This window comes from Onychostoma macrolepis, chromosome 20 (genome assembly GCF_012432095.1).
Source record: "Onychostoma macrolepis isolate SWU-2019 chromosome 20, ASM1243209v1, whole genome shotgun sequence".
In the NCBI taxonomy this organism is placed as follows: Eukaryota; Metazoa; Chordata; class Actinopteri; order Cypriniformes; family Cyprinidae; genus Onychostoma; species Onychostoma macrolepis.
In genome coordinates this window covers 3321758-3346928 of record NC_081174.1, presented here as the reverse complement: position 1 = coordinate 3346928, position 25171 = coordinate 3321758, and the positions used below count along the sequence as shown (strand labels likewise).

At 40.5% G+C, this 25171-nt stretch overlaps 1 protein-coding gene across 4 annotated transcripts in view; it reads left to right on the top strand.

Moving 5' to 3' along the window:
- Window positions 1–25171, top strand: part of LOC131527515 (5-hydroxytryptamine receptor 1E) — a 98896-nt gene that overhangs the window by 20776 nt on the left and 52949 nt on the right. For 2 of the 4 annotated variants that reach the window (XR_009267668.1, XM_058756666.1), the window contains exons 1-2: window positions 15288–15367; window positions 24893–25048. The gene's annotated coding sequence lies outside the window, so the exon portion shown is untranslated. Of the gene's footprint in view, window positions 1–15287; window positions 15368–24892; window positions 25049–25171 lie in introns of those variants that run through there. The other 2 variants (XM_058756667.1, XM_058756669.1) reach the window with 1 other exon arrangement.

Here is a 25171-nt window from a genome sequence, read left to right as displayed (position 1 = left end):
GTCTGTCAGTCATATAATGGTAGTCAATGGGACCCACGGATTTAAGAGAAAAAAAAAAACATACACAGACAACCAAATTAAACTCTGTGGCTCGTGACGATACGTTGAGGTCTAAAGACACGAAACGATCGGTCTGTGCAAGAAACTGAACAGTATTTATATCATGTTTTTACCTCTGATCCACTGCCCACTCCAACTGTCCTGAGCACGTTCACAACAGCCAGCGCGTGACGCATCTTCTTTTTCCTGCTTTACGGCGGATCGCAGACTTATAAGTGCATTACCACCACCTATCTCTCAAATGGACCATCCATTTGAGAGATAGGTGGTGGTAATGCACTTATAAGTCTGCGATCCGCCATAAAGCAATGACTGGCATTATATGACTGACAGACTGCAACGGTTTGAGTTAAAAATCTTCGTTTGTGTTCTACTGAAGAAACAAAGTCACCTACATCTTGGATGCCCCGGGGGTCAGCAGATAAACATCACATTTTCATTTTTGGGTGAACTATCCCTTTAATTATGAATGTTTTGAGTATTCCTTTTGGATGTATTTATGGATGTGATTTTCAGTTCAGTATGAGTGCATGTTATTGTTTGGTGGTATTTGGAATGTGAGCACAGGAAATGCACAGTAGTGTGTGTGAGCATTCAATGCTTATTTGCACAAATAAAATGTTTTGTCCCATGGATCCCTGTCTCTGATGGAACTGCTTGTGGAATCAAGCACCAGTGCGCAGAACTGAATTTTAGCTATTCTGACGGCTCTAAACCGATTCTTTCCAGCAGCCTTTGTTTGGAAATCACTACTCAAGAAGACTATCTTTCCACACACACTCCTTGCTTTTGCCTATTTGTCCCTCTCTCCCTCAGGGAAAGTTCCCAGAATTCCTAGTGCTTCAAGCTCAGACTAATGAGATCCTCTTACGGTCACTCCTACGGCGGTGAGTTCTCAGCTTAGCGTTTCATACACACACACACACACACACACACGCAGAGGGTCTTTTTGTCTTTCCCCCTCATCAGACCACATTATTTTTGCCTGTCACTGGACAAACACTTGAACACGCCTTTATTTCAATGTGTGTGTCCATAATAAGCAGCTGGTGCTTGTTTTGTTGGCTGCCACAAAGACTCTTGTGATAAAGCAGAAGGAGTCTCAGCTACCCATAATGCCTCTGCAGTCCGCTGCTTTGTGAGGGCACGTAATTGCTGTCTCTAGATCTCTAGAGTTCATCTAGACTAATGCTTTTCCATTTCTCGACCCATTGTTGCCTCCAGCGCTGGCGTCTCCTTGGCACAAGCTCTCTGCTCCTCCTTCAGTGCTCTTTTTTCACTTGATAGAGGATATAGACGTCTGCGTCAGGGGACTACATTTGTGCTCTCAGAGGACCCTCATGAGTGCACAGGTTTTTATTACTTGTTAAGGCACCCTATTGAGAGGCTTCTGTAAACCATGTGCACTTTTCAGCTTTCTATTGCAATCTAAATCTGTAATAAATATGAACCGTGCACATTTTAGGGAACATATACTGTTGCACTTGTAAAAGTGTCTGTATCTGCAAGTTGCACGATCTTTTCTTTTAACTAACATTTTTCTTCATTATGTCTATCACCATCATGCACTTGCGAACCACAAACACATACAGTACAGACTAGTGTTGGGGGTAATGCATTACAAGTACCGCTAGTTATGTAATCAGATTACTTTTTTCAAGTGACTAGTAAAACAACGCAATTTAAATAGCTTTTTTTTTTGTTATTAAAAAACCAATAAGCAAGCCCAGCCCAGTAACGCAAAAGTAACATAACACATTACTTTCCATAAAAAGTAACACAATTGGTCACTTTTTTTAATGGAGTAATGCAATATTGTAATGCATTACTTTTGAAAGTAACTTTCCCCAACACTGGTACTGACTGTCTTCACCTACAACAACTACATCGGCTGTTTCAAACCCAACAATTTTGATTGTAAAGTGTGTTTGTGCATCTTTCTTTTCTATCAGTGACACTGGCTTTGATATTTTGTTATGTAATGCAATCATACAAATAGCACTTCTCATAAGAAGCTCACCAGAGGCTCCACTCCAGTCATCTAGGTTTATACTAGCATCACTAACATCACTATACACTGTAAAAAAAAAAAAAAGTTGAGCCAACTTAAAATTTTAAGGCAACAAACTTCAGCAGATTTTTGAGTTTTCTCAACTTGTTGTTTTAAGTTCATACAACAAAAATTTGAGAATCTCCCACAAAAACAAGTTGAGCAAACTCAAAAATCTGCTGAAGCTGGTAAAAAATGTTTTTTTAAGTTCGCTCAACTTTTTTTTTTTTTACAGTGTACTCGTTAATACAGTAAATACGTTAATGACAGTTCTTATAAAACCTTTGTTTTAACAAGCTAGATCATTGTAATTTAGTGACATTAAAATCAGAAGAATTCACAACACAACAATGTTGAATACATCATGAAAAAACAAGCGTTTATGTTTGCAAGGCATAAAACACATACACACGATCATCAACACAGTCATACGGTCCATGAATCAACCTTGCATGGCTTGATATAGTTTTCATTAGAGAAAAATTCATGTAAACCAGGAACTGATGGAAACGTCTCTTGTAAATAATCAGTAGGGCTGAAGTTCACAGGAGCTGATGACAGTATTTTGCTTCCCGCTCAGCGCCTCGCACCTGTACGCTCTTCTGTGAGGAAGATGATTGCAGGAGCGAATGTGTGGATTGTGGAGCGTCAGCCAGAGAACTCGAGAGCGCTCTAATGAAATCCTTCTCAAGGACGCACTTCCCCTAGGAGTCGGCAGGTTATTAAAGATGTAACTGTGTGCTGACAAGTAGAGAGAAAGAAATAAAAGAATTCATTAATATATGAAATAACACATGAAAGTGTGACAGTTTTTCCCTGGAGCTCATCATGAAAGACAGAGAGACTGGCTCTGTTCCAAAACCTAGTGGGCTGCCTACCTAGAAGGCGTTGTAATGTGATGTCAAGGCTGTTACAAAATGACAAAAGCCTTTTGAGATACTTCAGGTGGGTCAGATTGTAAGGTACTGCATTGACAAACATCTGTCTGAAATGGTGAACAAATTATCAGTGCTACTGAACTGATATCACATGCTCATCATTCTCTCGTTCTGAATATCAGCATGGCAAAACAAATTTTTTTGTTTTTTTTGCCGTATGGATGGTCATGCGTTTGATTCTCGGGGAACGCACATGACCACAGCTGTGCACGATTGTGATATTGCTGTTTCAGACTAAAAGTGGCCAGTTAGGCCATTTATTTCTTCTCTGTCTGAGAAAATGTTTCCAGAAGAAGCTGTTTGTCACACATCAACGCACAGACCGAAAGCTGGTCTGGATCAGCACACGTGAGCGACAGAGATTCACCTCCCACTCACGCGTTCACTCCAGTCATAGTTAAGCTTAGCTCTTATTTGATTATATTTAATTTGACTATAAAATATTCCTCCTCAACATTCCTACTAGAGCTCTATAAAACCGGATCATCTCACTGCCCCAGCAACATAAATGAACTGTTGAGATTAGATTTGATATTCATAAAACCAGTCTTCCACCTGAAACTTCCAACCCATAAACTGATCATCTCCCAGTAAATGAATGCAAATGCCCCTGGATTGTGTGACTGGGTTTGAGGTCTTGGTTTTTAACAGAATGTGAATGCTAGCAAAATTAAAAATCTTTCAGAATATCTGAAAAAGCACAGTCACATTTGTAGTGTATGGATGATGATGATAATGCCGCTGCCTCTGTTTTTCTGCACAGCATCATTTGTTGGATTTCCATGGAAACCAGGCACCAGCTTTTACTACAGGACAAATGAGCCAAAGAAAAATATATATACATTTCAGGAAATGTACTGTATTAACTGAACAAGGACAAGCTGTGGCAACTAACAGATGCTGAATATTATGCATGAAATGGCAAAAGCCAAGACATGATATTTCTCAGGTAAATCATTTATGTGGTGTATGGATCCAGAGATCAGCTCTGCATTTAAGTATTTCCTCACTTCCAAGTCTAAACTATGCTAACATACTACATATCAGATTTGAGCTTAGATCACGTGCCCAGAGCAGTTGCTGTTGAGCAAAGAGGAAAGAGTGGTGGCGCTGTTTTGAAAACCAGTGTAAACAAACACTGAAGACGAGTATTCTGAGAGAAAAGAGAATGCTGAATGCTTTTCTCAGGGGCAGTCGTAGCCTAATGGACAGCGAGGCGGACTTGTAACCTGAAGGTTGCGGGTTCGAGTCTCAGGTCTGGCAGTAATTGTCGGTGGGGGAGTGAACAACCACTACTGAGGTGAGACCCTTGAGCAAGAACTGAACCCCCAACTGCTTCCCGGGAGCTGCAGCAATATGGCTGCCCACTGCTCCAGATGTGTGTGTTTACTACTGTGTTTGTGTGCACTTGGATGGGTTAAATGCAGAGCACAAATTCCTAGTATGGGCCACACGTCCTTTCTTTCTTTCCTTTTCCTTGTTATCATTGGTATCAGAGAACAGATTTGTTCTCACATGGTCTTTATACAGAATATAATTTCTATTAATCCTCCACTGAATGTGATCTGAAGAGCACTGTCCGTTTTCTTCTACGAGCGCGAGTGTTATGAGTCAGAGTGCGTTCACTCAAGATCTGTCAATCATGGATAATATCTCCTGCCATTACGAATGAAAAAATGAGAGAAACATTTTTCTATACATGAAATCTGAAAGTAAATAAACATATGATTATGACGATGTATTTTCTATATGTGTTTTATGCAGTTTATGGTATTTTTTATTACAATAAGGGATGTTTATGACAAATGATAAGCAGGTGTCGTGCTCAATCCATTATAAAACATACAAAGAGTGCATGTCTGCCTATTATAGAATAAAAATCCATTATAGATCTTAATCGGAAGTGATTACAAGCACTCGATGATGGTTTAAAGTGGGTTTTAAGCAAAAAAACATAAATAATCACATACATTTTCAAATGTAGCTTGATGCTACTTGTACCTCTATTAATATTTTAAGATGTATTCTTGTAAGCATTATAGATAGTTTGTGTTTCTGGTGTAGAACCAAACTCTATTTATCTTAATTTAATGCTGTATATTGAGCAGCGAACCATATACGAGATACACATCTGAGGAAAAATGCATTGTTGGTAGGCTCCACCTAGTGTGCAGGTGTGAATTAGCAGAAGGCAATCAAATGTTTCGCGCTCGGTGTGAAAGCACCATTCGTTGGCGATTCGCCTCGCTTTTTTGCATCACGCTCAGTATGAAACAGCCTCTCATATAACTTTTTGAATGTATAACTGCAGCACGGACATGTCTGTTATCATTTTTTCTGGTGGTTTCACTAGACAAAATCATGTTTTGTAGTCAAATAGTACGAGTAGTGTGTTCACACTGACAACTCTGAAAAGAAAAATCACTTTAAATACCCAGATGATCCACTTAAATAATCGAAAAAAACAAAGTGTGCAATGTTGAACACACACTCATCTGTCGCAGCTTTAATTCCGTTGCCAAGGGGGAGGGGCTATCAGACTCCGATTATGAATGACAAAATAACCATATATAATTCATACAGGGTTGAGTACATAGTGCATAAGTACATAGTGTATAATGCGTCACTTGGGACGCAGTTTAGAACTGTTGCAGTGCCAGATCAGCGCTCATTATAACACACACTAATGAAACAAAACTCCCGATGGGCAACTGGACATCCTCTTAATGAATTGTTTCTGAAATGGGTAGTGACGTCCCACTTGTCCCCACCATAAATGACGCCTGCAACTTTAGGAATGTCAGGTGTGAAAAAATGAACTCCAGCGAAATGGAGAAAGTCTCATTTCATGCAGAAGAGCGCTGCTGTCTCTGTAATCCAAAATAAAACTAATCATATCCCAGCTGCTCTTAAAGCAGCTCACACTAGCGGACCACTCCAGCATGACCCTCTCATTTTGAGACATTTCCTCGCTCTCCTACAGCTCTCATGGATAAAAGGCATCATTGCATTCACACAGACAGGAAAAGATGGATGGCTGCTCGTCCTCTCAGCGCCTCCACTCAGTGTGAGGGAGACACTCCATGAATGAGGAGACGGCAGTGTGAAGTGTGAAGGGTCCTCAGAGGTGGGAGAGCTGTAGCAATGAGCTTAAGCTGTGCTGTTGTCACTTTGCTATCAGAACAGTCTGTCTGTCTCCACTATATGGACCAGACCCATTGCCACTGAATCAGACCCATTTCAACAGATGTATAAAATCAAGCACCCTGCCGTGCAGTCTGCATTTACAAACATGGATCATTCTGAAAAGCTCAGGGAATTCAAGTGTGGTACTGTGATATGATGCCACCCTTGTAATAAGTCAGTTAAGATCTCCATACTTCCACTAATATCAGCACAAAAACTGTGTGGTGGGAGCTTCATGATATGGGTTTCCATGATCGAGCAGCTCCATGCAAGCCTCACATCACAAAAACCATGCAGAGGATCAGATGGAGTGGAGTAAAGCACGCAAACACTGGACTCTGGAGCAGTGGAAACCTGTTCTGTGAAGCAATGAGTCTGGGTTTGGAGAACGTTACCTGCCTGACTGCATTGTGCCGACTGTAAAGTTTGCTGGAGGAGGGATAATAGTATGGGACTGTTTTTCAGGGGTTGAGCTCGGCTCCTTACTTCCAGTGAAGGGGAAATCTTAATGCTTCAGCATGCCAGGACATTTTGGACACTGCTTTGCTTCCAATTTTGAACAGTTTGAGGAAGGCCCTTTTCTATTCCAGCTTGACTGTGCCCCAGTGCACAAAGCAAGGTCCATAAAGACATGGTTGGAGTTTGGGTTAGGGTTAACGTAAAGGAACTTGACCAGCCCACACAGAGCCCTGATCTCAACCCTGACACACATAAACTTTGGTGCCAGTATGTCAAAGCTTTGCAGAGATGCAGCCTCAGATGCAGTTTGGAATCATGCCATCATATTTTGCCTATCGGCACAAAATACATAACTTTTTGCCAGCATGGTCTGAAGATGAGCCAAATTTGGTGAAAATCTGACCAGCAGTCTAAAAGGAGTTTGAAAAAGTATGTTTTCAACATAAAATGATGGACAGGAATTTCAGCAGATTATGGCATAATTGGTATCGATGTTCTCAGCATGGTCCAAGGAATCTATCAAGACAATAGTCTCATGACAATAGGCAAAATTAATAAAAAGTTATTAGCATTTTTTGCTGTGCTGTGCTGAAAGTGTGCAGGCTCCCTCAGGTCATGATTATTATAACACACACCAGGGCTGCATCCGAAAACTTAGGCAGCTGGCTTGCTGCCTTATGAGGCAATGACTTTGCCTTCGTTTTTGCACGAAGGCATCTCACGAAACTGATTTTGGATAGGCTTCTGAGGCAGCGCAACGGTTTAATGATCTACAACAAAATAGAACGAGTGATAACTAAATGAATATTTAATTACTATAATACTAATTTCTTGCTAGAAATAACATCAAAAGTGCAAGAAGTTAACTAGAAATATACATTTATACACAAACTGACAACCAAACGCAACTTTCAGATGCCATCTTTATTTTTTAGCTCAACCGTCACGGAATGGAACGCACAGGATCGTGGGATATCAAAGGCAGTGAAGGATACATCTATGCTGCCTTCAAAAATCAATCAGATGAAGGTATCTCATGAGACAGGAAGTGAAGGTAACTTTGGATTCGGATGTGCCTTGATGCCTTCCTACCTTGGAATGTGTCCTCCGAAGGCAGCATTTTTCAGTTTTAGGATACAGCCCAGGTTTGGTCTAAATACACTAAAGCGTTGTGGAGATATAGCCTCATGTCCACTTTTGGCAAGCTCTTTGACAAATTTGTTCGCATGTTATTTGGAAACAGTTTGACTGATCAACTTGATTTACATGCTTTTAGTCAACATGGTCTGAGGATGATATAGTTCAATTTTCATAAAAACCAGATAAACGGACTAGCAGGAGTTTGAAAAAGTGAAAAATATGATTTTTATGATGGAAAATGACATAGAATCGACTTGAGCCAAGGAATCAGAGGAAAAAATTATTATTTATTAATATAATTATTTATAGCCCTTACAGTTCAAAAGTTATGGACAAGTGGTGGCGCTAGAGGGTTAGAGTTAGAGACTTCAAATTGAATGTGGTTAATGTTCTATCGTGTCCTGTGCCAAATTCCACAACTTTTTACCATATGGTTCTATGGGTTGTCATGGATTTCCAGAACAGCAGCAGATCGATTGATTTCCTTTCAGTCTTTTCCTCTATGCAGCATTCAAAACATACATACTATTAACGAACACTTAAAGTACATCTCTATCATACAGTATTATTACACATGAAAATCCTAGTCTGGAGGAGCTCCAAAACATGCTTCAGTAAATGTAATTGGAAAACATTGGAGTAATTTCCCACTCTTGACAGCTGAATGGCTTTCACTTAACTACTCTTTTGCAGGTGCTATAAGGCGTTTAAAACATTTATGCTCCAAATAGAAATCCTTTTTTTTTTTTTATCATCTAAAGCGACCTCTAGGTTTCCCCTTTTGTCATGGATCATAACTCCAGTTGATATTTAATGAAACTTCCAAAAATAAATAGCCTGGGGAGCAGTGTCTTGCTTAAGGGTCTCACCTCAGCTTGTGGTATTTAAGGTGGAGAGAGCGCTGGACATTCACTTCCCCACCTACAATCCTTGCCGGACCTGAGACTCAAACCCACGACCTTCAGGTTATAAGTCCGATTCTTTAGCAATTAGGCCAAGACTGCCCAAAAGTTATTTCACATAAAAGACATTTACATACTGTATAGTCCACAAGACAAAATATTAGTTGAATTTCTGAAAATGTCCCGGTTCAAAAGTTTACATCCCCTTGATTTTTAATACTGAGTTGTTACCTGAACGATCCACAGCTGTGTTTGTTTGTTTAGTGATAGTTGTTCATGAGCACTGACAACAGTCAAAATATGGCACAAAGTTAGACCTGCGTGGATTTAATATAAACACACTTCTCTTCAATACGAGCTGATTCAGTATTAAACCGGTTGTTTAGTAACCCTGTCCACAGTGAACAGCTCCAGATTCTTAAATGTAGAAAGCAATCAATCTACTTTTTACAACAAAATAATTTGGCAACCCCTCACAGAAACATGATTACACCCAGTATTTTTGGGAGTTTTTATTTATGCAGGTGTTTGCAGACGTCAGCTGACTAGGTGCTCATATGTATTATAATACCGTTGCATATACTAAACCAGTGAGTTAGACGTACATGACATGTGTGGATAGGTACATTGACAATCACAGTCATTTAACTGCAGAATTAACCACTGCATTTAACATCTGAAAACCTTTAGAAAAACAATCCAGAGTTTCAATACAACCAAATTAAAATTTTATTTCCTTTCATCCTCTTTCCACAGATGACAGGCAGATATTTTCAGCTTTATTTGACTTTACTGTAGCAATGAAGACGTGCTTGCACCGATCCACTGACTCAAACATTAAGTGAATGCTAATATCATCTGAGATTAATCGCCTCCGACCTGAATGCGCCGTGGGAATGTGAGTGAGTCAGCGTTCTGGGTGCAATTCAGCTAAAGACCTGAAAAATAAAAATGAGAATGGCCATCTGGCCACAGTCTGAGCAGAAACATCACGGACAAAATCCCTCCACAGAGTCTGAAGATATGTGGATGGAGAGAATGAGGGGTGGGTGGAAGGTGAGAGATGAAGAGAGAGAGAGAGAGAGAAGTGGGCTGTTAGTAATCACTAAGAGGTTTGCGTGTTTTGGTTAAGAGCAAAGCCAAAGCAAGTCCTGCTCCAGACGTGCTGTGGCTCCAGCTGTGTTGTGATTGTGGGTTTCATGACAGCTCAAGCGGCAGGAGCTGTGTTTTATAGCAGCATGTTTAATAGGTCTTCATTGCATACTGAGCATGGACCGTCAGTTGGCATCTCACACCCTTACTCTTCTCAGCTGCTCGAATATTACCACGCCAATCATGTGCAGTCAGATATTGACGCTATTTTAAGATGATGTTCCCTCTTCTGAAGAACACAAAAAGAGATGCTTTGCTGAATGCATCTCATGCAATGAAAGCTGACAGTGGAACAGTGAAATAAAGTGTCTTTGCAGTAATATTATCATTTTAACTGCACTGACACTATCGGATGAGAACAAAACATGAACTGAATTGAGCTGTATAACGACACTATTGTCTTTGGTAGAGCTGAATTTGTTTTATAACTGATGAACTCAAAACTGTTCACCATTTAACAGCAATGTTAAATGTGTAAGCATCAGTCATTGCGCCGCCCCTGCGACAATTATTCCAGCATCCCTCCACCTCCCCATCTCCTCCTCTATTCCTGTTATTCTCTATCTATGTAGTGCCGCAATGGGAGGGTTGAACTCAGAGCTCAAGCAGAGCCTCTGTCAAGGACAGCAAGCCAAGCTTGTTTACCTTTTACCTTTAATCAGGACTGGACGGGCAGGGGAACTTGTGAAAATATACTTAAAATGTTTATTATGTGGAAGCGGATTTATAAAATCAGTGTGGCCCTTGAGGTGGTGTCATACGGTGAATTTCTGCAGATTTACAGTAATGTGTGATCATTTGTCCTTTTTGACACAAACCAGTGCTCTTTCAGCATAAGTCAACACCATGTTTCTCTGTCCACTCGTAATGTATGTTTTCTGAAGCTGACATTGCTCTGGGGACAGACAGACTGTAACTGTACTAACCTTGACCCAAAGCCTGACACTCTCTCTGAAGTCTCAGTCGCAAGCTTTACTCATGTCCCAGATCCGAAGTCCCTCTGGTCATACTCTCCCATTAGATCAGTGTTCGTTTTACTGAGAGCTGACAGCAGAGAACAGGAACAGGATTGTTATAACAATGATTAGCAGCCATTTAATTGGACTGCTATTCTAAAAGTAAAAAAAAAAACATTCATCATCCAATCATTTCATGATTCACTCTCCCAAACCCATTTGACTTTCTTTCATCATTGGAGAATATTGGTTGAATCTTCATTCATTGTATTCCATGGAAAGAAGCGAAGTCATTCAGGTTTGGAAACCAGCAGAAATCCACTGGTCCTCTCTTCTCCACTATAAAATATTTTTCATCAAATCTCTTTGGAATCAAGGACCTTTTGCATGTCAGGTGAATGTGATGACCACTACACTACAGAAACCTCGCATGTGCTCTTTTGAAGAAACGTTTCAGACAGATCATTTATAGCAGGAGAAACATTGCACATCAGATGTTTTTAGTATGGTCTGTTTCTTGTAATCAGCAATGAGATTAAACAGACATTTCCATAAGTCTCTTGCATTCTTCTGAGAATAAGTCTATTGCTTGTCATATTTTACTCTTTAGCTTAAAACTCTCTCTTTTATTTCTTCTATTTCAGAAAAATCTCAAAAACATCGCACTCTGTGCAGCAAGGAAAATATTGATAACACTTTTGTTTTTTAGGCCAATTCTTACAATAACCTAGTTGCTTGTTAACATACCTATTACTAGCATTGGCTGTTTATTGGCACTTGTAAAGCACATATTACCTTGTGCCTTATTCTGCAGGACCATATTATATTAGCTTATTGAGGCAAAATCAGAATTAATAGATAATAGTGAGAATTGGTCCCCAAACTAAAGTGTGACCAAAATATCTCAATATGAACTTACACGTCTTAATTCCATATAATATTGATTAATAATCAAATTGTTAATTAATAATCAAAAACTCCAGGGTTATTGTTCCTGTAAAAAGTCGTCTTTGAAGGGGACATCAGATGTCCATTTTCCACAAGTTGGTATGATTCTTTAGGGTCTTCATGACTCAGATCTACATGTCTGTAACATACTTTAGTTAAATTCCTCAATGGTGGTGTAAAACAACACCCTTTTTACCCTGTCAAAAACAGCTCTGTTCACAGCGAGCCGTTTCGGGGCATGCCTCTTTATGATAAAGAGCTCTGCTCACCCCGCCCCTCTCTTCTGTTTTTTGTGTATTCAGTGGTGTGTTACCATCAGAAACAAAACTAATCCACTGTGTCCTCAGTGGCTCTGATGTTCACTTTTACATACACCTACAAAACACCTGCATTGCTTATAAAACATTGTTGTCACTATAGCGACTCGAGTGCAAAGAAAATGACAGACAGTGTACAATGAAATATGCCTGTGGGCGGGGTCCCAGATAATCAAAAAAAAGAAGTGAATGGATTTTTATCATTGTAGGGTGGTTGTGTCCCAGCCTGGTCTCACTGTTTATATTATACATTTACAAGCACAAAACTGATGTAAATGATGCTACTGATCATTTACTGATGCTAAAACATACAATTAAGACATATTTCAACATTTAAAACATACAAATTGCTGTGCACTTTTAGCTCAAAAATTTAAAATATTTATGTATCTTTGATATCATTAAGATATTCGTATCAATGCATTTTTATCATTTTATCAATAAGAGATTTAGATTTTTAGACCCCTTAACCTACCTAACAATATAGCATTAAAAATATTTATAGTCACTAATCCCACTTCTACCTCTAAACATAAACATAACTATTTCTGAACAATATAAGAAAAACATGACAGACAGATAAATGCAATTACAATCATTCATTTATTTGCAAAAATGCCAAAAGCAGTACCAAAAGTAATCCAAATGACGATGCGTTATATACAACGATGCGGAATACAGTAGGTTTGTGTGAGGTGCAGAGCAGAATTTAAATTGATAATCGCTGAAAATATTATCCAGATTATTTTCCCGATCCACTCCGAGAACTCGTGAAGGCGCACAGATCATTCAAACACACCTCACCAGCAACACGGCATGTCGCAATCTGTGACGAATGCAGGCAAGAGCCAATGAGCATTCGATTGTCCTGCCATGAAACCTGCCGTTTGAAGTGGCAACATTTGAATTTGTAAAGAGTGTGTCAGTCAGTGTGGGCTTTGCTGTTAACGGTCACTGGACTCGCTGCACGGGATGGAAATGAAGATCGCCGAATAAAGGCTTGGATTTGGGTCTCAATCATACGGATTCTGAAGACTTGGATTACAACGCACAAATAAAATTGTTTAATTGTGTTATTATGTTGCGTTTTTGGTGTATTTTATATATCTATTGTCAGTCACAGCATGTCGGAGAAAACGCCTTTTGTGGCCCATTGCAAACAAAGTAAACATTACATGGCAAGTAAAGGTTAAACGATTGCAGAAATGTTATTTATTTTGAGGGTTTAAAGTGAAGTCTTGTTTAACATTATGTAGGCCTATTCTTGGAAACGAGCTGACAGCAGAAATCACACATAACAGAACGAAATGTTATAATTTCATATTAAGTAAATGAGTAAACAATTTAATACTGCAATTGAAAACATAAGGACATTGATCTGACAACTAAATACAACAATAAGAAAATTAATGTTGCGATTTCAATATTCATAAAGATCCATTTTTAGGTGTCGTCAATACTTCAGTATTGTACGTTTAAATGCTGAAAATACATAAGTATTTGTATGCTTAGATGCTGAAAATACATAAGTATTGTACGTTTTAGTGCCTGTAAAAACGTAAGTAAATGTACATTTGTAGAACGACATTTTACATAAAATACATACGAATTATCATTTACATTTACATTTAATCATTTAGCAGATGCTTTTATCCAAAGCGACGTACAAATGAGAACAATAGAAGCAATCAGACCATTGAGAGTGCAGCAGTATACAAGTGCCATGACAAGCCTCAGTTAGTCCAGCACAGTAGACGTAGCTAGTTTTTGTGTTTTTTTTGTTTTAAATAGATAGAATAGGTAAGTGTTAGTATTAGTTGGTCAGGTGCTGGCGAAAAAGATGTGTCTTTAGATGATTTTTGAAAATGGCTAAAGACTCAGCTGTTCGAATTGAGATCGGGAGGTCATTCCACCAGCTGGGCACAGTCCAGGAAAAGGTCCGTGAGAGAGATTTGGCACCTCTTTGTGATGGCGCCACAAGGCGTCGTTCACTTGTAGAACGCAAGCTTCTGGAGGGTGCATAAGTTTGAACTAGTGAGTTTAGATATATTGGTGCAGTGCTAGTTGTTGTCTTGTAGGCAAACATCAGTACTTTGAATTTGATGCGAGAGGCTATTGGTAGCCAGTGTAACGTGATGAAGAGAGGGGTAACGTGAGCTTTCTTTGGTTTATTAAAGACCACTCTGGCTGCTGCATTCTGGATCAGTTGTAGAGGCTTAATAGTACTTGCGGGAAGGCCTTCCAAGAGAGCATTACAATAGTCCAGTCTGGAGAGAACAAGAGCTTGGACAAGGAGTTGTGCGGCTTGCTCTGACAGGAAGGGTCTAATCTTCCTAAATGTTGTATAAGGCGAATCTGCAGGAACACATTGTTGTAGCAATATGGTCTGTGAAGCTTAACTGATCATCGATTACAACTCCAAGGTTCCTGGCTGCCCTGGAAAGAGTTATGGTTGACGAACCCAGCTGTATAGAGAAGTTGTGGTGAAGTGATGGATTGGCTGAGACCACGAGCAGTTCTGTCTTGGCAAGGTTGAGCTGAAGGTGACGGTCTTTCATCCGGCTAGAAATGTCACTCAGACAGGCTGCAATGCGAGCAGCTACCGTCAGATCATCTGGTTGGTATGAGAAGTAGAGTTGAGTGTCATCAGCATAGCAGTGATAAGAAAAGCCATGCTTCTGAATGACCGATCCTAATGACGACATGAGCCTTGAGGAACCCCAGTAGCAAGAAGTTGTGAAGAACTTTGAAACCTCACCCCTCCAAGACACCCTGAAGGACCCATCTGAGGGTTACCCGAGCCTGCTTAAATGCTGTGGGAAATATACCAGTGTGAAGAGAGGTGTTGATAATGTGAGTAAGCACAGGTATGACTGAAGAAGAAATGGCCTGAAGGAGGTGAGTGGGGATAGGATCTAGCGGACAAGTAGTGGGATGATTGGAAAGGATGAGTTTGGAAACTTCTGTCTCCGAGAGAGGAGAGAAGGAGGTGAGAGAGTGTGTATTTGTCGTTATGAAGTTATCAGTTTGTGGTGAGAGGAATTGGTCACTGATGGTTCTTGTTTTATTTGTGAAGAAAATTGCAAAGTCATCAGCTGTAAGAGTTGCTGAAGGAGGAGGGGGAGGAGGACAGAGAAGAGAAAGTTTTGAAAAGTGTGCAAGAGTCAGAACAATTGTTGATTTTGTTGTGGTAGTAATTAGTTTTAGCAGTGGAGACATTTGCAGAGAAGGAAGAGAGGAGTGACTGATACGCACTAAGGTCAGTAGAGTTTTTTGATTTGTGCCACTTCCTCTCTGCAGCCCTTAGTTTAGCGCGATGTTTACGGAGAACATCGGACAGCCAGGGGGTGGGGGAGTGTGTGCTATGTTAGGAGTTAGTGTGAGGTTAGAAGTGATGAGGAAGTGTTCTGAGGCATGCAGTGGAGTAAATAATGTGTTGTCAGTGGAGAAGTAGCGCGTGTAGATGAGGTCCAGTTGGTTACCTGATTTATGAGTAGCCATAGTAGACACTCGCTTGAGGTCAAATGAAGTGAGAAGAGTGTTGAAGTCAGTAGCCTGGGGTTTTTCTAGGTGGATGTTGAAGTCACCGAGCAGTACCAGAGGAGCACCATCCTCTGGAAACTTTGACAGTAATACATCCAACTCCTCCAAGAAGTTACCCAGTTGACCTGGAGGACGATACACAACTACAAAGTGGATTTTAACAGGGTGCACTCTTAACCCGGATTAGTTGACTTTACTAGAAATTTGCGAGGAAACCCGTTGCACGAAACCATTTTAGTTTTTACACAGGGTGAAACTAAACCGGTTCAGTTGTATTAACATAGAACCTTAAGTTCATGCAGTAGACAAATCAGGTTTACATTAGTAATCTTTACTCAAAATCATTAGTTCACATCAATTATTATTATTTGGAGTATAGGTTGTATAAAATAGCTATTTCAAGTTACAACTACAAAAACGTATATTAGCAAATAACATTAACAAATGTTTTTAAGTAATGACACATTTATGTAATGTCATGTAATTAGACATAGATTTTGAGATTTATTGTATTAATGCATATAAATTGGAAAAAAGAAAAACAGATGTCAATGCACCAATGTTTTTTTTTTTTTTTTATTATTCACCAAAGAAATGGTTCTATTTTGTAGAAGAAACATGAACACACAGTATTCAAGAATATATGCTATATCCCTTGTGAATGCCTGGATGTGCATTAACAATGGGCTTAAATTAAAACAGAAGCAAGTCTCTGTAACTTTAAACTTGGCTGAAGAATTGTGTGAACACACATTAACTGAGCACTAACAGCACTAATATGCAGAGACAGAATACACTTTAATGTCTCGTACGGCAGAACACAAGTGACTTCTCATGGAAGCTTCTTGCATTTCCTAACATTGTAGGACAATTTTTCAGAGTTTGCAACCTGGGTTTTAGTTCACTGTGGCCCAACATGAGAAGTACCTGTTGGATGATCTGGAATGTGTTCTTCATAGATTTAGGGTAGTTGAGATGCAGAGCGTAAGTCCATACAGAATGCACATAGCTTTTGACAAGTCTTCAATACTGTCCATCACAAAATCTCCTTCAATGAGGCTGGACTGAGACGGAGAGAGGATGAGAGCACATCACCTTCATGCTCAGTGAGGATGATTCCAATGTCCAGGTGGTGGAATGAGTAATCGTCATCAGAGTCCTAACAACAAAAGAGCACAATCATGAAATTTAGCTTTATATAACCATAAATAATGTTAAGCAATTTGTTACAACTGCTGGAGTTAATTAAATGAATAGTCCACCAAAAAATTTAAATTATCTCTCCTCAAAATGATTATTTAAATTTTGGTAATATAGACTTTTAATGGAGGGACAGAAACCCATGATGTTCCATTAAAAAAAAAAAAAAAAAAAAAGTTCACGGAAAAATTAATTTACACACCCTCAGGCCATCCAACATCGCTGAGTTTTTCTTCAGTAGAACATTAAAGATTTTTAGCTGTAACTCTGATTCTTGGTAATTCATTTAATGCAAGTCAATGGCTACCATCACTTGGAGTAAAAAAAAAAAAAAAAACTTTTTTAACTATCAGAAATGACGATTTTCATTGATTGATTTATATCAATTACCAAGGACCACAGTTTCAGCTAAAAATCTTGTTTAAAGCTTAAATATTACTTTAAAAATATATATATTTTGGGTGAACTATCCTTAAAATTGGTATTTCAAAAATTAATTCTAAAGGGTTTGTAACAACATAAGGTTGAGCAAATATTGGATGAACTAACCCTTTAAACAAACAGATCACCCAAAGAGGTTAAAAGGGCTATTGTATTAAGTTAATGGTTTATGTTTTATTCTCAGAGGTTTTATAAAACACAGGAACTATCAATTAATGGTGAAATGATTATGTTTTATGTCCTGTTAGATATTCTGAGAGAAAACAGTGGTTACTTACAAAGCATGCTTTGTAGAAATCTGTAGGGTTGTCGCAAAGGGCAAAAGGGAGCCCTCTGAGCACCAGAAATCTAGTATCAGCTGGCTCTTTAGTCTGCTGGGGAGTAAAATGAATCGATTAATAAAATGAAAGAAATGATCACAAGAAAGCAGAACCAGTCAGGCACAATTTTGATTGTATTACACAACCAATATTGTAAACTTTTGATAAATTTTCATTACTTAAGCTGTGAAAAACAATGCAATGCAAGTCTATAATGGATATGGACTAACCTTGACTTGTTGTGAAAGCTGTCTACAGCTGTCCAGCATTCCCTCTTTAGCCTGAAATATCTCAATTAGATGACTGCTTGAGATTCTTGCCCACAATCCTGCAGAACTCCATGAACACCTAAAACAGAGAAACAAAAGTGTTACATTTCAAGACTAACTGTAACTTTTAGCATAAATGTTTAGCATATGCACATCACTTTAAGCTCAACAACTCAGTTGCAGTTATTATTTACGAATATATATCTAAGAGACAAACTAGCGTTAACAAAAAGCTAATTCATGCACACGTGCTGATTTAAACAACTGAAGCTAAGGGTAATGAAATACTAACATCACAGCTAAACTGAACATGCAGAAACACACTTGCTGAACTTCTCTTAACTGTGAACCAACAGAAACAGGGATTTTAATATTAGCATTACGTTATAGCTTCGGTGAACCGACAGAGGAAAAACCGTCGATCAGTAAGTTAGGCCCATAAGACTACTTTAGCTTTAACTACAGTAACGCTGTCATCGGACCGGTCTTTTGGATGATCAATTTTCCCAGAAAGATCAAGAGAAAGAAGCTAATTTACACACTCACCGTTTCATGATGTTTTCCAAATCCATCGCGTGGCGTCATCAACCGGTCTCAGGTCTCTTCAAACATTGCGCGCTCACGCAGACCTGTTCGAATGGGGCTCCTCCCCCTCAGAGAAATTTAACACATTAAGCAATCTCTACTAAACATTATCACTGCATGCAATATTTCGTCTGATTACTTCAAATAACTAATTATATTTAGTAATGGCGACGTGTTTTACAAAAACAAGAAAGAATGATTAAAGACAGCTAAAAACGTTTATTTAAAACTAAATCCGGGTTTAGAGTGTGGGTAATAGTAATTGCAGGAGATTCAAATGAGCTGTTGCCTGTAAGAGATGGTAGAAGATCAAATTTCCATTCATTTGAAATAAGGAGACCCGTACCTCCACCCCTCCCAATTGTGCAAGGGGTGTGGGAAAAAGTGAAATTAGTGGAGAGAGCTGCAGGAGTGGCAGTGTCCTGAGGTTTGATCCAAGTCTCAGTTAGGGCCATGAGGTTGAGACCGGAATAAGTAGTAATAGAAGGAATAAAGTCTGCTTTGTTTACAGCAGACTGGCAGTTCCAGAGACCAATTGGAATAGAGAGTAAAGTAGTAGAAGACAGAGGTACAGGCCGTAGATTAGTAGGATTGGCCTGCTTCCAACGTACAGTGCGTGCCTTCCGATTGTTAGTAGTAATTGTAGAGATTTGAAAGCACATAGTGAGTACAATTGACTAAACAAGTAAACGAGGACAAGTAGTACAAAAAGTAAAGAAAGGGGAGAAAGCAATACTCAAGTGCCTTGTCGGTGTTCTTGCTTGGTGGAGTTGCGCAAGAGTCGATCGTCTTTACATCATGAGATCACGTTGTGTGTTCACACACTACTAACTGTGCGTTCACACCGCAGGCGGCGAGAGCGTCAAGATTCGCTCTGGCCGCCCTGCTAACGACGCTGTAGAAAGATCCGTTGACGCTCTGACGATCGAACGTTTGGTCTTGTATTTAAAGTGGTAATTGTGTATTTAGTTCATGCCTGTTCAGTTAGTTTTCGACTGGTCTACTCGTTACTCCCCGGTGTTCCTGTCGATATCAACCTTGCCTTGTCTTGCCCTGCCTTGTTTGGATTAATTAAAGACTGTTATTTGAATTAACCTCGTCTCCTCATTCCTCCCTGCTGTGTGTACCGTGACAGTCATGGAGATCTCCCCTATTAAATCCCATGACATCCAGCAAACTGTCTTTACGAAATCTTCTCGCCCAGACTCCGAGTGACTCTGGCGGTCATCCAGAACTCATAGAACCGGAGTTAAATGCGTAACTCTCGTTCGTTCTTACTGACCGCCAGTGGCAGTGCTTACACTGGATGATTCATAACAACAAAGTCACAAGGAGACTTCTCCTACCTAATCAGGAGTCGAGGATCCCAGCAGAACTGCTCTTTCCATAGCATCAGAGGTCGCCACATTAACTCTGTAGTATCTAGAAAAGGTATCAGCAGATCTAATATCGATTAGAGGAACACTTTTATGTGCTGCCCAAGATGCCGATATGCTTCTTGTCGAATGACACCTTATACCAGCTGGCACTTTAAGGTTATTGACCTTATATGCCTGTATAATTACTCTTACCACCCAATGCGACAGCCTCTGTTTTGACAGAGGCTGCCCCTTCTTTGGTCCACCATAGGAAATGAAAAGTTGGTCTGAATGCCGCAGCTTCTCTGTTGCTCTCAGATAACCCTTCAGGGCTCTCACTGGGCAGAGAAGCTCAGTATGATTACTATCTTGTGCCCCTCCCACTGTAGGATTAAGTGCAGTCAACTCGATCGCCTGGTTCTTAAACAACGCAGACATTCTTTTTGGAAGAAACGAAGGGTTAGGCCACAATGTCACCACTGATTTATCGGCATTCCAACGCATACAAGATTCACTGACTGACAATGCATGGAGCTCGAGCTCACCAACACGTTTAGCTGACATTATAGCCAAAAGAAATGCTGTTTTCCATGAAAGCCACTTCAGATCACCTTGCTCCATAGGTTCAAAAGGGTGCTGTGTAAGTGATTTTAAAACTAGACTAAGGTCCCACGAAAGACACCTAACAGTCTGAGCAGGGCACAATCTCTGAGCACCTTTAAGAAAACGAGTGACTAAGTTATGAGATCCCAAAGGTTGTCCATTAACAAATGCATGCTGTGCAGAAATCGCGGCTATGTATACTCTTAGGGTGGAGGGTGCCCTGTTATTCTCCAGCAGGGACTGCAGAAAACATAACACCAGTGGCACAGAGCATTGCTCTGGAATCACCCCATGCTGAGTACACTACTCATTGAAAAGTTTCCATCTGCAAGCGTACATCTTTCTGGTGGAGGGTGCTCTTGAATTCAGAATTGTGTTTTTCACATTCATATCGCAGGATCTGAACAGTAACTCTGGCTCCTCAGCGGTCATACACAGAGCTGTAGTATGTCTGGATTTGGATGCCAAATCTGTCCCTGCAACTGCAGGAGAAGATCCTGTCTCTTGGGAAGACTCCAGGGTTCCCCTCTGAGAAATTTGTATAACAATGGGAACCATGGTCTCCCCTGCCAATTCGGTGCCACTAAGAGCATCTCGTAGTGTCCTCTCCTTATCCTGTCGAGAGTTGGCAGAATGAGGGGAGTTGGAGGAAAGGCATAAAGTAGTAGATCTGGCCAAGTGTGTGCTAGTGAATTCTTACCTAACGGGCTGGACTTTTCTGTCCATGAGAACCACAAGAGGGCAGTGTGTTGACTCCGCTGAGGTGAAGAGATCCACATTTGCTCTGCCAAATCGATGCCAAATCATCTGAACTACCTTCGGACTGAGCCTCCACTCTCCCGGTAAGGGTCTGTGATGGGACAAGAAATCTGCCACCACATTCGAAACTCCCGGTACATACATCGCTCTGATGCTTGCAAATTGAGGGAAAGCCCACATCAGAATGTCCCATGTCAACTTCAAACATGTCAACTGATGATTGATATGATATACCACAGAAGTATTGTCTGTCCTTGTGAGAACATGATGATTCAGCAACACCGGTCCAAAGTGCTCCAAAGCTAGCTGCACCGCATTCAACTCCAAAATATTTATGTTTCTCGAAGCTTGATCGGAACTCCAGTTTCCCCTGATCACTCTGTGTTGCCACACTGCCCCCCACCCAGTCAGTGATGCATCGGTTTGAACTACTTCTCGGCGAGACGGAATCACCCCCAGCACTACTCCTTTCATCAGAAATGATCTCTTCCTCCATTGTCTCAAGGTAAGAAGGCATCTTTCTTTAATTTTTATTAGTCTTCTCTTGTGCCATGTGGGGTTCAGGCGCAGACTGTTCACCCATCTCTGATAAGGGCGCAGCCAAAGCAGACCCAGTGGAATCACCATTGCTGCCGCTGCTAACATGCCCATCAACCTGAGCACATATTTGAGTGGAAGCTTGACATGCCTCCAGAAACGTTGAAGGAGGAGCAAAATGTTGTCCACTCTCAGGTGATGGTGAGGCTTTCTTCAACTTCAAGTCCAGTAGTATACCTATGAACTTCACCGACTGACATGGAACTAACTGGCTTTTGTTGAAGTTCACCTTGATAAATGATTCAGTTCCCGAAGGTCGAGAATAGGTCGAACACCTCCATCTTTTTTTGGAATTATGTAGTAGATTGAATGCATCTACAACATCATTGCGTCGTTGGGGTCTTTGACAGTGGTCATCTTGACCCTGTTGAAATAAGGGGCCCGCCGTCGGAATTGCAGCTTGTACCCATGCTATAATGTTGCTATGACCCATTGGTCTAGGGTGTTTTTTCCCAAAGATTGAGCTGCTGGTGTGAAAAACGTCCGACGGCTGGGCCGGATATATCATGCTCTACGAACCTGGCCTTTAGTGTCTTTGGGGGGGGGGCGCTGACCTAGTGTTCTCCCCCTAGACATCTGATTAAACTGTTGACCCCGAGCTCTAGAGTATTTTGCCGGCCGTTCTAATTGCCTTAATTGGTTCCTTTGAGCATTTCCAGAATGAACTAACAGTTGAAAATGCACCGGGTATCTTCCCCTAGAGTCTTGCCTAGTATGAGATGGTGGTGCTCTTCTTAAGTTTCCTTTCTGGTCTTGTTCATCTGCACACTACGTTCCAGAGTTTCCTCTGCTTCCTCAGGTGAAAGTATAAAGGAGGCAATAAATGAATCCACTTTAGGCATCTGCCCCAGGCCATAAGATTCTGCCTCCTGCATTGCTGCCAAAGCCCTACTTGCACTGGTATGATGCATAAGTGTCTTAGGGATAGCCCAACACTTCTGAAGCTCATCAATATAATCTTTGGAAGGAGGAATACTAAGAACAGAAGGTCTTGCTGCACCTCTGAAAAAAGCACTTGAAGGAGCTGCTACTGTCGGGGCAGTGTCCAGATTTAAACGTGCCAGCGCCACCTGTAGTGCTTGTCTAACAACATCCTGGTCCATATCTACTCCTTCCCCTGATCCATGTGCTGTGATCTGAGAGTCATCATGCAAGGTCTGAGAGTGGATTTCAGATTTTAAAAATCCTCTTTTCCTTCACAGAACTGACTCTGAGATGCCGCCATAGACATAGCATCTTCCTCAAAAAGGGAAAACTCCATAATAGAATTTTCTGTTACCGGTGGTGGTGCTTCATTTAGTGGTGCCTCATGTGGTTGCAGATTAATTAATAAAGACTTAATCTGGGCAAATTCTGATGTCAAGGCATCTACTCTTTTGACTAAAGCATTCTCTTTACGTATCTTACTAGCAGGAGCGCTCACTGTTTCCACCCTCTTACGCTTTGACGGCCCTTTACACTGCTTAGGTAGTGTTTCTGATGCCAAGAGTCCCTCTACTGCAGCTAGCCTGGAAGTCCTTTGATCCCACGACATGATGCTACAGTTCATACATGCATCCTGAGTGAGTCCCTGCTTCAAATGTTCCAAGCCCAAGCAGGATGGGCAGCAGTCATGTCCATCATTGTCTTGTAGCAAAGCCCTGCACACTGTGCATGTCAGGCTAAGTTGTTCCATGCTGCCACAACAGTATTACCAATGCCCGAGCGAGAACACTCTGGGTGCCACAGTATACCTAACCAAACAATAGTGTTCGTTGTGTGTTTTATATATATATATATATATATATACATATATATATATATATATATATATTTTTTTTTTTTTAACAGGACCAAGTGCTGATATTACCTAGTGTAATAGAAATATCAGATGTGATACAAGGACTATACCGAGCGAAAACACTCGTGATAGTATAAATCCACTAGACAAAGGTTATTGTCATGGCAGCCGCCGTGCGGGATGCCAGTGAGTCACCGGTCTGTAACCAAAGATAATGTTCAGTTGTTAAGAGTGAAAGCACTCACCAACCTACTATATAGTTAATCCCAACTAGACTTTACAGAGCGAAAACCACTCACATATATGTCCACAAGCTTACCGTAGCTTTCCACGTCCAAATAAACAGACAGAATCGTACTTCCAATGATAAATGAACTTGATCCGCCGCAACCCCTGGAGGATGCTTTGCGCGCAGCTCCAACAAAATATTGTTACGAGGTTGTTAAATATGGAATCGATGCTGTTTGAATTAAGGTTTCTCTAGACCTGCAATCTTGCACGTATGCGAGAAGATATAGAGACAGTTTGCCGGATGTCACGGGATTAAATAGGGGAGATCTCCATGACATCCTGGGTCACGTGATGACTTTGTTGTTATTAGACTCGATCTGCGCATGAGTAGAGAGATAATATTCAGTGTAAGCACTGCCTCTGGCAGTCAGTAAGAACGAAATAGAACCGTATATTAAAAGCTAACAGAAGCAGTAGCACTTACAAATAACAGCATATCTAAAAATATGAGACAACAACAAACACTGACAACGCTGAGCTGAGGGGCGGGATGATTATATGCGCTCTAGAGGCGGTTTAGCCAATCACAACACACTGGGCCAGCTGACCAATCAGAGCCCATCACGTATTTCTGAGGGAGAGGCTTCATAAAACCAGGAAATAATCGGGGCGTTTATCAGAGAAGGGACAGAGCGGTGTAGAATAAAGGTAAATTATGTGAAAAATCATGCGTTTTTTTAAAAACAAAGCATGAAAACATGTTTGACTGTACCCCATAAACACAATCAAGCCTAGAAAAAAAACAGTCTACCACCCCTTTAATAATTACACACAGGTGTGTTCAATCAATCCATCCTATTGACATGATATGAAACATCTTCGTTGGCCGACTGTTTGTCTCTTGTCGTGACTTTGATTAAGATCAACATTCATGACTAGTTTATGCAGCAATAAACATTCTTTTCGTTCACATTCTTTTGATTCAAATCCCACTGAAGTCACACTGAAGAAGGGACCTGATCTGAAGACCGTCATAGAGAACATTACAGAGATTTGAGAGTGGGACAGTAAATAACACGCAGCTTTTGTCTTCTCCAGATGTTTTTATCAGCTGTTTGGACTCTCATTCTGACGGCACCCATTCACTGCAGAGCATCCATTGCTGAGACACTGATGCAGAGACACATTTCTCCAAATCTGATTGAAACAAACTCATCTATATCTGGGATGGTCCGAGGATAGGCACGTGCACAGGTAGGGCTCAACCTGTGCAGAGCACATGCCCTTTTTTCCCTTACACTCCGAAGTGCCCTTTTTTTGGTGGCTGTTTTTTTTTTTCTTCTTCAATAAATCAATTGCTGCATTCAAGTCCTCCTG